The sequence below is a fragment of the Microtus pennsylvanicus genome, chromosome 1 (assembly GCF_037038515.1).
Source record: "Microtus pennsylvanicus isolate mMicPen1 chromosome 1, mMicPen1.hap1, whole genome shotgun sequence".
Classification (NCBI taxonomy): Eukaryota; Metazoa; Chordata; class Mammalia; order Rodentia; family Cricetidae; genus Microtus; species Microtus pennsylvanicus.
In genome coordinates this window covers 125089331-125104343 of record NC_134579.1, presented here as the reverse complement: position 1 = coordinate 125104343, position 15013 = coordinate 125089331, and the positions used below count along the sequence as shown (strand labels likewise).

General features: G+C 52.6%; 1 long non-coding RNA gene across 1 annotated transcript; it reads right to left on the bottom strand.

Moving 5' to 3' along the window:
- Positions 1 to 3263: 3263 nt before the first annotated feature.
- Positions 3264 to 5722, bottom strand: LOC142841034 (uncharacterized). Its single transcript, XR_012909003.1, has 3 exons — positions 5585 to 5722; positions 4291 to 4410; positions 3264 to 3465 (listed from the first exon to the last, which is right to left on the bottom strand). It is a non-coding gene; the product is annotated as an uncharacterized LOC142841034 (long non-coding RNA).
- Positions 5723 to 15013: the final 9291 nt, after the last annotated feature.

Below are 15013 nucleotides of genomic sequence, written 5' to 3'. Positions count from 1 at the left end.
TCTGAAGTGCTAGGAACTGAAAAGACAAAGAAAGGAAACAGTGAAGTTAGGGGTCTGAGGTCAAGATCCTTCCAGTCAAGAGTCAGCAGAGAAAGTGTAATGGTTTAAGTAAAATGCTTCAGGTCCCTGAGGGACGGCAGTGGACAGCCAGCCATGAACCCACGCTGCAGGTCCCTGAGTGGCAGCAGGCAGCGGGCAGAAGGTCCCGAGATCACGGCAGGCCACGAAGGCGGGGGGGAGGGGGCAGGCAAAAAGCCACGTGGCAGGTGAGAGACCGAGACAGATAGACATGCCATGCAGAGTGAAGTTGGATATTTATTTAGTGGGTTATGGAAGGCAAGAGGAAAAGGAAGAAGAGCAGAGAGAGAGGCAGAGACAGAGGGGGGAAGAGAGAGAGAGAGAGAGAGAGAGAGAGAGAGAGAGAGAGAGAGAAAGATGGAAAGGAAGGGACTCAGACTAGAAGCTGAAGATCAGCTTGCCTCTGCCGGACAGGTGGGTGTGGGTGTGTTTCAGTGTGTTTGTGGCTTGTCTCTTAAAGGGACAGCAGGAAAGACCCTTACAGAAAGACCTTATCTGTTATTGTAGTTTGCATGAACACTGGCACCATCATTCTTGCTGCTATTCATAGGAATGTTATTACCATGAGAACCATTACTCTTTTATAATAAGATAATATCAAGGTTTCCAGCTTCAGTGTTGTTACCTGGAACTACATAGTGCTCCAGGGAACTACACAATACTCTACAGTGCTCCAGGGCACTCCACGGCACTCCACAGTGCTCCAGGGCACTCCACGGCACTCCACAGTGCTCCAGGGCACTACACAGTACTCTACAGTACTCCAGGGCACCACACAATACTCTACAGTACTCCAGGGCACCACACACTACTCTACAGTGCTTCAGGGTACTACACAGTACTCTACAGTGCTCCAGGGCACCACACACTACTCTATAGTGCTCCAGGGCACTCCACAACACTCCACAGTGTTCCAGGGCACTACACGGTACTCTACAGTGCTCCAGGGCACTCCACAGTGCTCCAGGGCACTACACGGTACTCCACAGTGCTCCAGGGCACTACACGGTACTCCACAGTGCTCCAGGGCACTACACAGTACTCTACAGTGCTCCAGGGCACTACATAGTGCTCTATAGTGCTCCAGGGCACTACACGGTACTCCACAGTGCTCCAGGGCACTACACGGTACTCTACAGTGCTCCAGGGCACTACATAGTACTCTACAGTGCTCCAGGGCACTACACAGTACTCTACAGTGCTCCAGGGCACTACATAGTACTCTACAGTGCTCCAGGGCACTACACAGTACTCTACAGTGCTCCAGGGCACTACACAGTACTCTACAGTGCTCCAGGGCACTACACAGTACTCTTCAGTGCTCCAGGGCACTCCACTGCACTCCACAGTGCTCCAGGGCACTACACAGTACTCTACAGTGCTCCAGGGCACTCCCCGGCACTCCACAGTGCTCCAGGGCACTACACAGTACTCTACAGTGCTCCAGGGCACTACACAGTACTCCACAGTGCTCCAGGGCACTACACAGTACTCTACAGTGCTCCAGGGCACTACACAGTACTCTACAGTGCTCCAGGGCACTACACAGTACTCTACAGTGCTCCAGGGCACTACACAGTACTCTACAGTGCTCCAGGGCACTACACGGTACTCTACAGTGCTCCAGGGCACTACATAGTACTCTACAGTGCTCCAGGGCACTACACAGTACTCTACAGTGCTCCAGGGCACTACACAGTACTCTACAGTGCTCCAGGGCACTACATGGTACTCTACAGTGCTCCAGGGCACTACATAGTACTCTACAGTGCTCCAGGGCACTACACAGTACTCTACAGTGCTCCAGGGCACTACACAGTACTCTACAGTGCTCCAGGGCACTCCACGGTACTCTACAGTGCTCCAGGGCACTACATAGTACTCTACAGTGCTCCAGGGCACTACACAGTACTCTACAGTGCTCCAGGGCACTCCACAGTGCTCTACAGTGCTCCAGGGCACTACATAGTGCTCTATAGTGCTCCAAGGCACTACATAGTGCTCTATAGTGCTCCAGGGCACTTCACGGTACTCCTTACTACACACTACTTTACAGATCCTCCTGGTGATATTCATGCAGCATTAAACCAGTAATTCCTGTCATGTGATTTGACAGCCAAATTTGCTTCACCACAGTTTTCCTGCCATGGGGCTGAACACCACCCCTCACCACCTCCCAGATAACTTTGGAAGGTCATCTTCGACACCTCTACCCCTGGCCTCACTTCACAGACACCTAACTCCCAAGAGTCCCTGAGGGGAGGAGAACCCTCAATACTCTGGAGCTGATGGTGCAGAGTGATTTTTGAACCCTCCCGTGCTGCCCCAGGGCCTCAGGCTAATGGGTCACAGGAAGCTCAAGTGGGGAAAAGGGCTGGACCACACTCTGCCCAGCGCATCATGCTCTCCAGTCCGCCACCTGCAGCCTGAAAGCAGAACCATGGGACTTTAGGGACAACTTTGGAAGGAAATCAAAGGCCTGGGTTCTGATCCTAACTATGCCATGATCTGTCTACAACAAAAATGTAGCCATATACTTAACCTTGCTGAGCGTCTTGTCCCTCACTGGGATACTGGGACAATACTGGCTCCCAAGCTACAAGACTGCTGTGAGGGTTAATTCCCACTTAAGCAGAAAATTCCACAACACTTGGCATCTAGCAAGCGCCAGTGCCAGGCACCACCACCGCCGGCACAGCCATCAGCACCCCAACACCTGGTATCCTCATGCTGGACAGTGGATTGTGTTCCCTGAAAACCTCCAAAGCAACTGTCCCTGGAGAGAGCGTGGCGTGGAGCTCAAGGTTAGATAGCTGTGCTAATGTGAGCCTAGGCCAAGAGGAACAACAGCAGCCTTTCAAAAGGGGTCTCTCCTGTGCTCAAAGGATAGGCCGGGTGAGGACAGCGTGGCTGTCTACATTCCAGGAAAGAGCCACATCAGAAACTGAACCCGCGGGAACCTCGCTTGTGGGCTTTCCTACCTCTAGGGCTATGAGAAAATAAGGTTCAGTTGTGAAAGCCACATCATTTGTGGTACTTTTTTATGGCAGACCAAATACTACCACACCATCATCATCATCACCACCAGCACCACCAACTGTCTTAGCTGGGGTTTCTATTGCTGTGATAAACACACCACGACCAAAAGCAACTTGGGAAGGAAAGAGTTTATTTCAGCTTAGACTTCCAGGTCACATCCATCACTGAGGGGAGTCAAGGCAGGAACTCAAGGCAGGAACCTGAGGCAGGAACTGAAGCAGAGACCATGGACGAGTGCTGTGTGCTGGCTTGTGCACTATGACTTGCTCAGCCTGATTTCTCTCTCTCCTGGAACTCAGTATGCATAGTCATGCATATCTCATAGTCATGGGGACCACCAGTCTGAAACTAACAACACAGAGACTTAGCAGTCATTATAAAATCTTGGCCTTAGTTTAGGCTTGTTCCTAATGAGTTGTTTGTTTGTTTGTTTGTTTTTGTTGGTTTTGGTTTTGCTTTTCAAGACAGGGTTTCTCTGTAGCTTTGAAGCAAGTCCTGGAATTCACTCGGTAGACCAGGCTGGCCTTGAACTCACAGAGATCCACCTGACTCTGCCTCCCCCACGCTGGGATTAAAGGCGTATGCTACCACACCTGGCTATCAATCTGCTTTCAGCCAGGACCACCAGCCCAGAGCTGGAACCACCCATCACGGCTGGACCTTCTCATATTAATCACCAATTAAGAAAGTGCCCCACAGGCTTCCCTACAGACCAGGTTTTTGTTGTTGTTTTGTTTAGGTTTGTTTTGGTTTTGGATTTTTGAGAAAGGGTAGCACTTGTAGCCCTGGCTATCCTGAAACTTGCTCTGTAGATCAGGCTGGCCTCAAATTCATAGAGATCCCTCTGCCTCTGCCTCTGCCTCTGCCTCCTGAGTGCTGAGATTATGGTGTGGGCCATCATACCCCACAGGCCAATCTTCTAGAGACATTTTCACTACTGTGGTTCCCTCTTCTCAGATAACTCCATCTTGTGTAAAATTGGCAAAACAAACAAAAGCTAACCATGACAACCACCATCACCATCATTGCCACTATCACCACCATCATCACCTTCACCATCATCACCTTCACCATCACCACCTTCACCATCATCACCTTCACCATCATCACCTTCACCATCACCACCTTCACCATCATCACCTTAGCCTTCTACCGCTATCAACACAATCTCACCTTAATCATCACCATTACCACCACTATCATCAATGCCTCCATTATTACAGTGAGCTGATTTTCTAATGGATTCCATGAGCAGGGTGTTCACTTGAGAGTATTCCCGGGCTCTGCCCATTCCTGTAGAAGTGGGGCAAGAATTCAGAATTGGGAAGAGAGGAGAGAAAAGCAGGTGTTGCCAAACCAAGGCCTCAGTCCCCATGATGGGGCACTTTAGGCCTGATCTTCCTCCATGTTGTCCTGCATCAGGACCTATGCTCCTTCACACTCTTGGGCTCAGGACTCCTTTTCCCAGAGAGAGTTCTAGTTTGTACTCAGAGGCGATAAGATGCTGATGACTAAGCCGCTGGAATCCCAGGCATCCTCTAAGCTGCTGTCTATGGGCAAAGGGCTTGGTAGAGTGGCTCACCCTGCCCCACTGGTCCTTCAGTGCCAGGATTCTGCTCTCTTTCCCACAACAGAAGGGTCCCCAGAGAGTGTTCCCCATCAGGGGACTTCTCATCCACTTCAACCTCCAAAGACTCCAGACAGCACAGCACAGCTTCCTCTCAGGTTTGACTTGGACATCTCTGGGCTCTGGGTCTTCTTCCAAGCATCCCCAGTCTCCAGGGGATCCAAGTGGAGGACAGAGCGCTGGTGTGGTTATCTGTGTGTGTGCGCGCGCGAGCATGTGTGTGTGTGTGTGTGCGCGCATGAGAGAGAAAGAGAGAGAGAGAGAGAGAGAGAGAGAGAGAGAGAGAGAGAGAGAGACCTAGGTTAACTAAGCTAAGGGTCCCCTGGGACAGAGCTGAGCCTGTACTGTGTGTGACCAACCAAAGCTTCATTCTCTCAGCGCCTTTGGATGCCGCTAGAATAGTTTGCAATACTGCGAGGTCGCATCGAAAGTGCCCCGCACAAAGCATTGCGAGGTCACGTGGAAAGTGCCCCGCACAAAGTATGCCACAGGCGCTTATTAAATGCTCATTCCTCCAAAGGTGGTTCCTTACCACACTGCAAGGAAGGACTCAGAAGCAATGCACTTCATCCTTTCATGAAACAACTCCCCCTCCCTCTCTCTCACAGCTTGCTTGGGACATTGGGCTTGCCTCACCCAGTTCATTCGTACCTCAGGATCTTTGTACCTGCCGTCCCCAGTTCAGGAACCATCTTTCCAAGAGCTCCCCAAGGTTGCTGACCCTTCAAATGGGTCTCACCTAAGTGCCACCTTCCAGACAGGCTCCTGTAGCCACCATTAAGGTGACACAGGCCTGGTCACTCTCGAGAGATCACCTCTGAAGCATCACCCTTGGCTCACCTTCCTCCAGCAAGGGCCCTGGAAAACCAGGAGGCAGAGCTTGTCGGGTCCTCCCGGGCAACTTTCTCTGCTTACTTTCAGTGGATGAGGTAACTGGATCCCATGAACCATATTTCCTTCCAGCTCAAGCAAAGAGACTCCACAGACTTGGAAAAGTCCTCATTTTAGCCAATAACCAGTACAGGCCAGATCATGATTCATCCACCACTGCCTAGACAGCCCCTCCTCCCCTCACCCCAACCTCAGAAGCCATTCCCAAGCCCTCCAGCTGCAGGGGTGGGTAAGAAGAAGGCAGGGCATCAAGACCCCCTCCTGCCTGTCTGCCACTGGCATTTTTACCCAGCCTCAGGATGTCTCTGTCTGGAACAACTCAGGGGAAGTCGGGTCCCCCTGGGATCCCACCAGCCGGAAACAGCAGCAGAAGTGTGCTGGAGAAAGCGCTGAGCCAGCAGGAGTGCAGGGATGCTGTCCCAGGATGGCTCTGCCTGCCTGCAGGCACAGCTCCTAGCCCTGCAGGGTCAGCACTTCGGGGAGACACTAGGCTAGACAGCAGGAGGAGGGTAGGTGCTCACAGAGCCAGCTCATTCAGTTTGCCAGGGACAGGTCCACCCAGCCTCCTACGGTGAAGGAAAACTTCGTGTTCCAATCAGGCTGGAAAGCATTTGCTAGACTTCAGTGGCTGTCCTGGCTCCTTTCATGTCAACTTGGCACAAGCTGGAGTCACACGAAAGGAGGGAGCCTCAACTGGGAAGACGCTCCCTCATAAGATCTAGCTGTAGGGCATTTTCCTAGTTAGTGATTGACAGGAAGGGCCCAGCCCTATGGTGGGCGGTGCCATCCCTGAGCTGCTGGTCTTGGGTTCTATAAAAAAAAAGCAGGCTGAGTAAGGCAGTAAGTAGCATCCTCCATGGCCTCTGCATCAGCTCCAGCCTCCAGGCTCCTGCCCTGCTTGAGTTCCCGCCCTCACTGCTTCTGATGATGAAGGGAACTGTGAGTGAAATAAACCCTTTCCTCCCCAAGTAGCTTTGGTGTCTCATCACAGGAATACTGGCCCTAACCAGACAGTGATCATCGGTGACACAAAGACTTAGTAATCAGGGGCTGGAGAGACGGCTGAGGGGTTCCCAGCACCCACAGGCAGTTCATAGTTGTCTGCAACTCCAGTCCCAGAGGACCTGACACCATAGCTAAACAGTGATGCACACAAAATAAAAATTTTTTTAAAAAATCTTAGCGATGTAAAACTAGAAAGGGGTTTCCTTACCTTTGAAAAAGCCATTTGCTAGGAGAGACAGCATACGTCTTACCATTACCAAAATATTAACAGGTTCTCAGGAACAGCAGATTCAAAGACTACACTCAGCATCGCCTCTATGAAGGCCATCATGGCCTTCGCCTCTGCCTGTCACTCACCAACTGCACAAACAATGGGATCGCCAGTATCACCTCTACCATCATCCATTCTACCACACAATCACCTGTACCCCTACTATCTCTTCCTCCACCACCACTGCCATCATCCCCCTCTGCTGTCATCTCCTTCGCCATCACCTCCCCATCATCCTCCCCCATCATCACTTCCCCCATCATCACCCCCCCATCATCACCTCCACCATCATCACCCCCATCATCACCCCCACCATCATCATCTCCCCATCATCACCTCCACCATCATCACCCACCCATCATCACCTCCACCATCATCATCTCCCCATCATCACCTCCACCATCATCACCTCCCCATCATCACCTCCACCATCATCACCTCCCTCATCATCACCTCCACCATCATCACCTCCCCCATCATCACCTCCACCATCACTATCTCCCCATCATCACCTCCCTATCATTACCTCCCCCATCCACCATCACCACCTCCCCAATGATCACCTCCCCCATCATCACCTCCACCATCATCACCCCCCCATCATTACCTCCACCATCATCATCTCCCCATCACCACCTCCACCATCATCACCCACCCATCATCACCTCCACCATCATCATCTCCCCATCATCACCTCCACCATCAACACCTCCCCAATGATCACCTCCCCCGTCATCACCTCCACCATCATCACCCCCCCATCATCACCTCCACCATCATCATCTCCCCATCATCACCTCCACCATCATCATCTCCCCATCATCACCTCCACCATCATCACCCACCCATCATCACCTCCACCATCATCACCTCCCCATCATCACCTCCACCATCATCACCTCCCCATCATCACCTCCACCATCATCACCTCCCCATCATCACCTCCACCATCATCATCTCCCCATCATCACCTCCACCATCATCACCTCCCCATCATTACCTCCCCCATCCACCATCATCACCTCCCCAATGATCACCTCCACCATCATCACCTCCCCCGTCATCACTTCTCCATCATCACCTCCACCGCCGTCACATCCACCTTCTCCATTATCATAGTCACCACAAAGGCCCATAGCTTGGCTGTCACAGACCTCCACACACACCCCAAGAAGCATACCCACCCATGGTCACCAGGAGCCCAGAGCAGGGGAGGTCTGAAGTCCTCCCCCCCCCCATCAGACAGGTAGTCACTATGGCCCCAGTACCACAGCATCGTCCATGTGCTCTGGAGGGGTGGGGGATGCCCTGTTCCACATCTGAGGTGCTGCCTCAGGAAAATCCCTCTGATTCCCTTGTCATAAAATGAACTCAACCACGGCGGGCAGTGGTGGCACTCACCTTAACCCCAGCACTTGAGAGGCAGAGGCAGGCAGATCTCTATGAGTTCAAGGCCATCCTGGTCTACAGAGCGAGTTCTAAGATAATAAGGGCTGCAACAGTGAAACCCTGTTTCAAAAAGGAAAAAAAAAGGAATCAATTTCCAGGGCTGGGGCTGTAGCTCAGTTGGAAGGTTCTTGCCTAGCATGTGTGAAGTCCTGGGTTCCATCCCCAGCATTGCATAAAACCAGGTGTGTGTGGTACACGCCTGTAACCCCCACACTCACTGGGTGAAGGAAGGAGGATGTACAATGTCATCCTAGGCTAGGTGCAGGAGAGGAGCTAGCCTTTCTCTGCTGCTCCCAGGTCCCTGTTCTCACTGATTCTAAACACTAGCTCAGCCGTCCCCTGCTCCACCTGCTGTGGTTTCAGGGATACTTCCATCCATAGGCAAGTTCTAGAAAAGCCTTCCTGATCCACACTCACTGCTTACCACAGGACCTTCCAGGAGGGGCGATGATCCCCCAGCAGTCTGCTCAAAGCCAGACCATGCGAAGAATGAGACCAAAGCAAGATGTGCTGGGAGTCACGGGAGAAGGCAAAAGCCCAGGCTGGCTACCCCCCAAGCCCAGGTCTCCAGCACAGCTCTGCATAGGCGAGGCCCTGAGGAAATTAGACTTTTGGTTTAAGGAGCTCAACTTGTGTTAGATAGCAGGAAGGACTTCCTCAGAGTGCAGGGTTGGTGGACAGTGGAGAGAGGGCAAAAGGAGCTTAGGAAGGGGGGGGTGTTGAAGATGGCAGGGAAGGGACTACATCCCTCTGCGGGGGAATTCCAGAAGGAGGAGTCAATTTATTCTGAGATCTTGTGGCGAGGCTAAGTGATGTTGCTTACGGGAGAATGGCTCTGGCGGCCCTCACCTCCAACCTCACAACAGGCTCTCATGGAAATAAATGGGTTTGGGGAGGGCACTTGGGACTTAGCAGTCCAGCCCAAGCCTCATTCTCCGCTATGTCAGTCGCAGCTGAGGCCCAGAGAGAGCAAGTGACTTGATCCAGGTGGCAGAGCCCAGCAAGGCACAGAGGCCAGCCTTTCCTCCCGGGGTTGGACCCCATTTCCATCACAAGCCTATCTCAGGGTGGCCATCTGGGCCCCAGATCCCTGGACTCTCAGTATCCACCCACATGCTGAACCCAGGGTCCAAGAGGCAGGCAGGGCTTGGTCACTCGCTGGCCGTCTGGAGTCGGCAACTCAGCAAGTTCCCTTCCTCAAGAGGAAGGCCAACAGGTCCTGGGTGCTGATGCAAGGTGTTCAGCTGCCAGGACTCTGCCGCATGGGTGTCTCCAGAGATTAAGGGCCCGCAGCAGCAGACAGGAAGGGCCTGACAAGAGACTAGCTACAGTCCAGAGCCCTTGCAGACTCTCTCGCAAGCCACAAGGGATGCAACACCCAGCATTGGAGAAGTTGCCACAGGCTGTCCAAGATCCTGAGGATGTCTGAGCTCATTGACCTTGGGTTCCTTCCTCCAAAGCACCCAGTCACTTACCCATCCACCTGCCTGTCTGCCCATTTGTCTGCCCACCCGACAATCTACCCACCCACCCATCCATCCACTCACCCACCCACCCACCTTCCACCCACCCATCCATCCACCCACCCACCTTCCACCCACCCACCCATCCAACCATCCGCCAACCCATCCATCCACCTACCCACCCACCCACTATCCACCCATCCACCCACCTATCCACCCACCCACCCATCCACCCACCCACTATCCACCCACCCACCCACCCATCCACCCACCCACCCACCCACCCACTCACTGCATTGTAGTAAGTGCAGGAAACTGACTATAGAGTTCAGCCGTCCAGGAGTTCAAAGCTTGGCGCAGACACACTCTGGTTGTATGACTTTGGGCGGTCACTTAACCTCTCAGAACCTCAGGGTCTTTCCTCAGCAGAAGGTGAATGACCTCGGTGCCCCCTCAGCTCCATGAGGGCCCAATGCACCAGAAAGTGCTCTGTTTCGGTGCTCACACCCATTATCCCAGCACTTGGGGGGCAGAGGCAGGAGGATCTAGAGTTTGAGGCTACCCTGAACTACACCCAGTCTCAAAACAAACAAAAACAAGCATTGGTGGCCATCCCCAGGGCACAGTGACACCTAAAAAGGGGTGGAAATTCTAAACTGGGATTTAAACATGGAGGGAAGACAGAGCCTCCCCCCTCCGTGCTGACCCAGACGACATTCAAGCCCTGGCCACGGTCACCTCATCCCCAAGGGGAGACGAGAAACAGCTGAGATGTGACCTTTGACCTCACTAGACACCCCATATGAACCCAGGGATGTGAGGGGGGTCAGAGATCCAGTCTCTCATCCCTCGTCCTCTGAGGACAGTCTCAGCTCTGGTCTCCCAACCCTCGGGACCCTTTGGCTGCTCAAAAAAGCGCAGTTGCAGGAGTCTAGTTGACTCTGGGAGTCTCCCAGATCAGGCTGCAGAGCCTTGAAACTCATCTCAAAGAAGAGAGGCCTCCTCCCCCTCCTCCATCTCTCTCCCCCTCCTTTTTCTCCTCCTCCTCCCCTTCTGCCCCCTCCTCCCCCTCCCTTCACAGTCCAGCATCCACAGGGGGCCTGGTCCCAGGAAGAACTCAGTTCCTGCCTAGACCATCACCATGGCTCCTATTTCAGACAAGCCCACTTAAGCCCAGAGGCTTGTGGCTTGCTCAGACACACAAATGGAAGACAGACTTGAGATCCCAGCCCTGTGCTCCTGTCATTGCGCCAAGCGCCCTGTCCCTCATACTCATGAGCCCACATCACTGGATAGAGGAGGCCTGAAAACAGCAGAGGCGAGGGGTCCTGCTACCTCTTCTCCTGCCTTCTGCCACCTAGGTCAACCCCTTGCCCCTCCCAGTTCCCTGATTGAACGCAGCTCCTCAAACCTGAGGGAGACACCCGGGGTCCATTCAGGGAGGGACAGACGTCATAGATGCCTCTGGCACCAGTGTTCCTGGAAAGGCTGGTTTATAAGCTTGGCTATTTTTCACTCTGCAGCTGCTGCCATAAAGTGCTCCCACAAACCCCCACTCAGGGAGGAACAGCTGGAAAGGGTCTCCAGGGCCCAGAGCGGCGCCAAGTTCCCCCACCCCTTGCTATTTCTGAGCAGTCAGAGAAATCCTGAAATCAAACCTCCTGAAAAAGAGGCAAATCCCCGTTCCACGTCGCCCAAGCCTCATCCTTTCTCCAGGGCAGAAGAGCAGGTCTGCCTGGCTCCCAGCTGGGCCTCATGTGGCCAAATAGACCAGAAAGGACAGAGGCTGGGGGCGGCTCAGCAGCTGAGAGCACTGGTGGGTTTTTTTGTTTTTGTTTTTGTTTTTCATTTTGGTGTGGTTTGGTTTGATTTTTTTGAGACAGGGTTCTTCTCTAGCTTTGGAGCCTGTCCTGGAGCAGCTGGCCTCGAACTCCTCTGCCTCCCAAGTGCTAGGATTAGAAGCATGCACCACCAGCACCTGGCAACACTGGTTGTTTTTCCAAAGGACCTTGGTTCAATTCCACATAGCATAAAATATAAATATATATTCATATTATATATATTTTATATACATAAACTATAACTCCAGTTCTAAAGGCTCCGACACCCTCTTTCAGCCTCCACCCACACCAGTCGTATACACGGTGTACACACATGCATCCAGACAAAATATCCACATACATGAGAGAAAACACAGTGCTGCTTTAGGTCATGGTTTCCAACCTGATCGATCCCAAAACAGCCACAGAGGGTCCCCAGGGGATTCTTTTATATATATATATATATAATGTATACAGTATTCTGCTTGCATGACAGAAGAGGGCACCAGATCTTATTACAGGTGGTTGTGAGCCACCATGTGAATGCTGAGAATTGAACTCAGGACCTCTGGAAGAGCAGCCTGTGCTTTTAACCTCTGAGCCATCTCTCCAGCCCCAGGTGATGTTTGTTTGTTTGTATGTTTTGGTTTTTGTCACCACCACCACCACCACCACCACCACCACCACCACCACCACCACCACCACAGGGTTTCACTGTAGCTATCAAGCCTGTGCTGGACCTTGCTCTTGTAGATCAGGCTGACCTCAGACTCTCAAGAGATCCACCTGCCTCTGCCTCCTGAGTGCTGGAATTAAAGGTATGCACCACCACCACCCAGTTCAGGTGATTCTTTTTAAAATGTATTTATTAGTTAGATATGATAGCACACACTTTTAACCCCAGCATTTGGGAGGCAAGGATTTGTGAATTTCTGTGAGTCTGAGGCTATGCTGGTCTACATATTGAATCTAGGGCAACCAACACTACATAATTCAATCCTGCCTTTAAAAAAATTACAAAAAAAAGAAAGAAAATAGGTATTTATTTACACACTGTATATGTGTGTGGCTGAGATTATGTGCACCCATGCGTGCAGGAGCCCTTGTGGACCAGAAGAGCACACTGAATCTCCTGGAACTGGAGCTACAGATGGATATGGGCCCCCAGGTGGGTGCTGGGAGACAAACCCAGTCCCAAGAGCACTCTGAACCGTCGCTCCAGCCCCCGGCTCTTGTGGTCAGTTCACGTGACAGAATGCCCAGCAAATGCAGCTTAAGGAAGGCTTTCGCCTGCTCACAGTTTGAAGGATGCAGTCACTCATTGCCCGGATGGCTCTGTGGTGGCACTGAGGCAGCTCACGCCACTCTGTCAGGAAGTGGAGAGATGAATGCTGGCCCTCAGCCGCCCTTCTCGCTCCACCCGAGACCATGGTCCACAAGATGTGCTGTCTTCGGGGTGGGTCTTACTCGCTTAAACTTCTCTGGAAACCCTCACAGGGGGGGCCCACAGGTGTGTCTCCCAGGTGACTCCAAGTCCTGTGGGCAACAGTAAGGACCAGCCACACTTCTGATCCCCACTAAACTAGAGGCTCCCTAAAGTCATGTCTGCCCCACATCCTCACCATCATCCCGTGTTCAAAGCTCCATGTGGCCACATGATCTTGGACTTGATCTCTCTAAGTCTCATCTTCCTCTTTCGTTCAGACCCTAGGGATGGGTTTCGCGGTGCTGTAGAGTAATTCAGCACATTACTTTCTGTGCTGGAAGAAGGCGCAGTAAGAACGTTCAGGAAGCACGCTGCCTTCACATGGGCATCACTAGAGCCACACGAACACTTGGACTAGGCAGATACGGAAACGTGAGCTTTTAGTAGTTAATCTCTCTAGACAATTTCATACTTGTACATAGTACACTTCTACCATCCTCACCCCCTCGCCCCTACACACACCCCCACCTCCTCTCACCTCTACACACCCCACCACCTCCTCTCACCCCTACACACCCCACCACCTCCTCTCACCCCTACACACCCCACCACCTCCTCTCACCCCTCCAAACCACACTACCTCCTCTCATCCCCTCCGCTCCTACTGAACTTATCCCCTTTATCCCAACTTATCCCCCTCCACTTTTGTGTCTGTTTGTGTCTCTCTGTGCATGTATGTTTGAATAGACCATGGTGCGCCTGTGTGGAGGTCCGAGGACAGCCTGTGTGTAGGAGTCAGTCCTCTCCTTCCACCATGAGGGTCTCAGGATTAACCCAGATCTCCAGGCTTAGCAGCAAGCTCTCTCACAGGCCCTAGCCCGTCTTTGCCCGTCTTTCCAGTAACACTGGTAAGATGCCCTTTTCATCCCATCTAGAAGTGATGATCAGTTTATGAGTCTCCGTTCTTCCCGCCATGCACTGGGAAGGCTGGGAGGAGACAACACAAGCTTTCCTTCAGGTAACTTCACACTGGAAACAAGTGAGCTGCCCAGCAGCACATGGTTGGATGGACACAGCCTGGCACGTCGGCGCGATGGAGGGAGACGGTGAATGCCGCCGCATCACACTGACAGAAACATCCAACATATCTCTGTGAGGAGGAGAAGCCGGCCAAAAGAACAGACACCATACAAGTCCAGCTATATAAACATCCAGACACCAAAAGGGATGGAGTTAGTTCTGAGGCTTGGGGTCCTGGAGGGGAGTGTGGGGGCTGGATGAGAAGGAGGCACAGGAAGTGGAGTAGGAGGGATCTTGGAGGAGTCCAGAGTAATGTCTGGAAAGTCAGGTGTGGGTCCTGTCGTCAAGGTACTCAGGAGGATCAGGGGTTCAAGGCCATCCTCAGCTATGTAGTGAGCTTGAGGCTAACCTGGGCTGTCAGGAAGGGAAGGGTTGACGGGAGAAAAGGGTTTGTGGATGACAGGTGTGTTCACGATCTGGTCTGTGGTGACAGTTTCGTGAGGACATGTGTGTCCTCACCAGGTTGTGCTTCCAGGCACACTAACTAACCCATGGGTTAGTTACACCTCAGTAAAGTCATGAACATGCCCGTGGAGGTCAGGGGTCAGGCGCTGTGCAGAGGCTTTGACAATCAGCAGCCGACAGTGCCCATTGCCGCCACGCAGCCTCACTCTGCAAACGCGTGTCCCTAGTGGTAGGTGCTTGCTAAATAGCCATGGGGAGGGGGGCGGGAGGCTGCCTGCGTTCTCTCAGAGACCCAGAAACACAAAGGACAGAGAGAGGAGCCATGATGAGACCAGAGGCTGCCCCCTTCCCCCCAACGTCAGCGGCCAGCACCTAGGGGAGGAAGGCAGAAGAGGAGATGGAAGAAATGGCACTCCTGTGTATTTCCCCACACCAGCTGGCTTTGACCTTACCACTGAC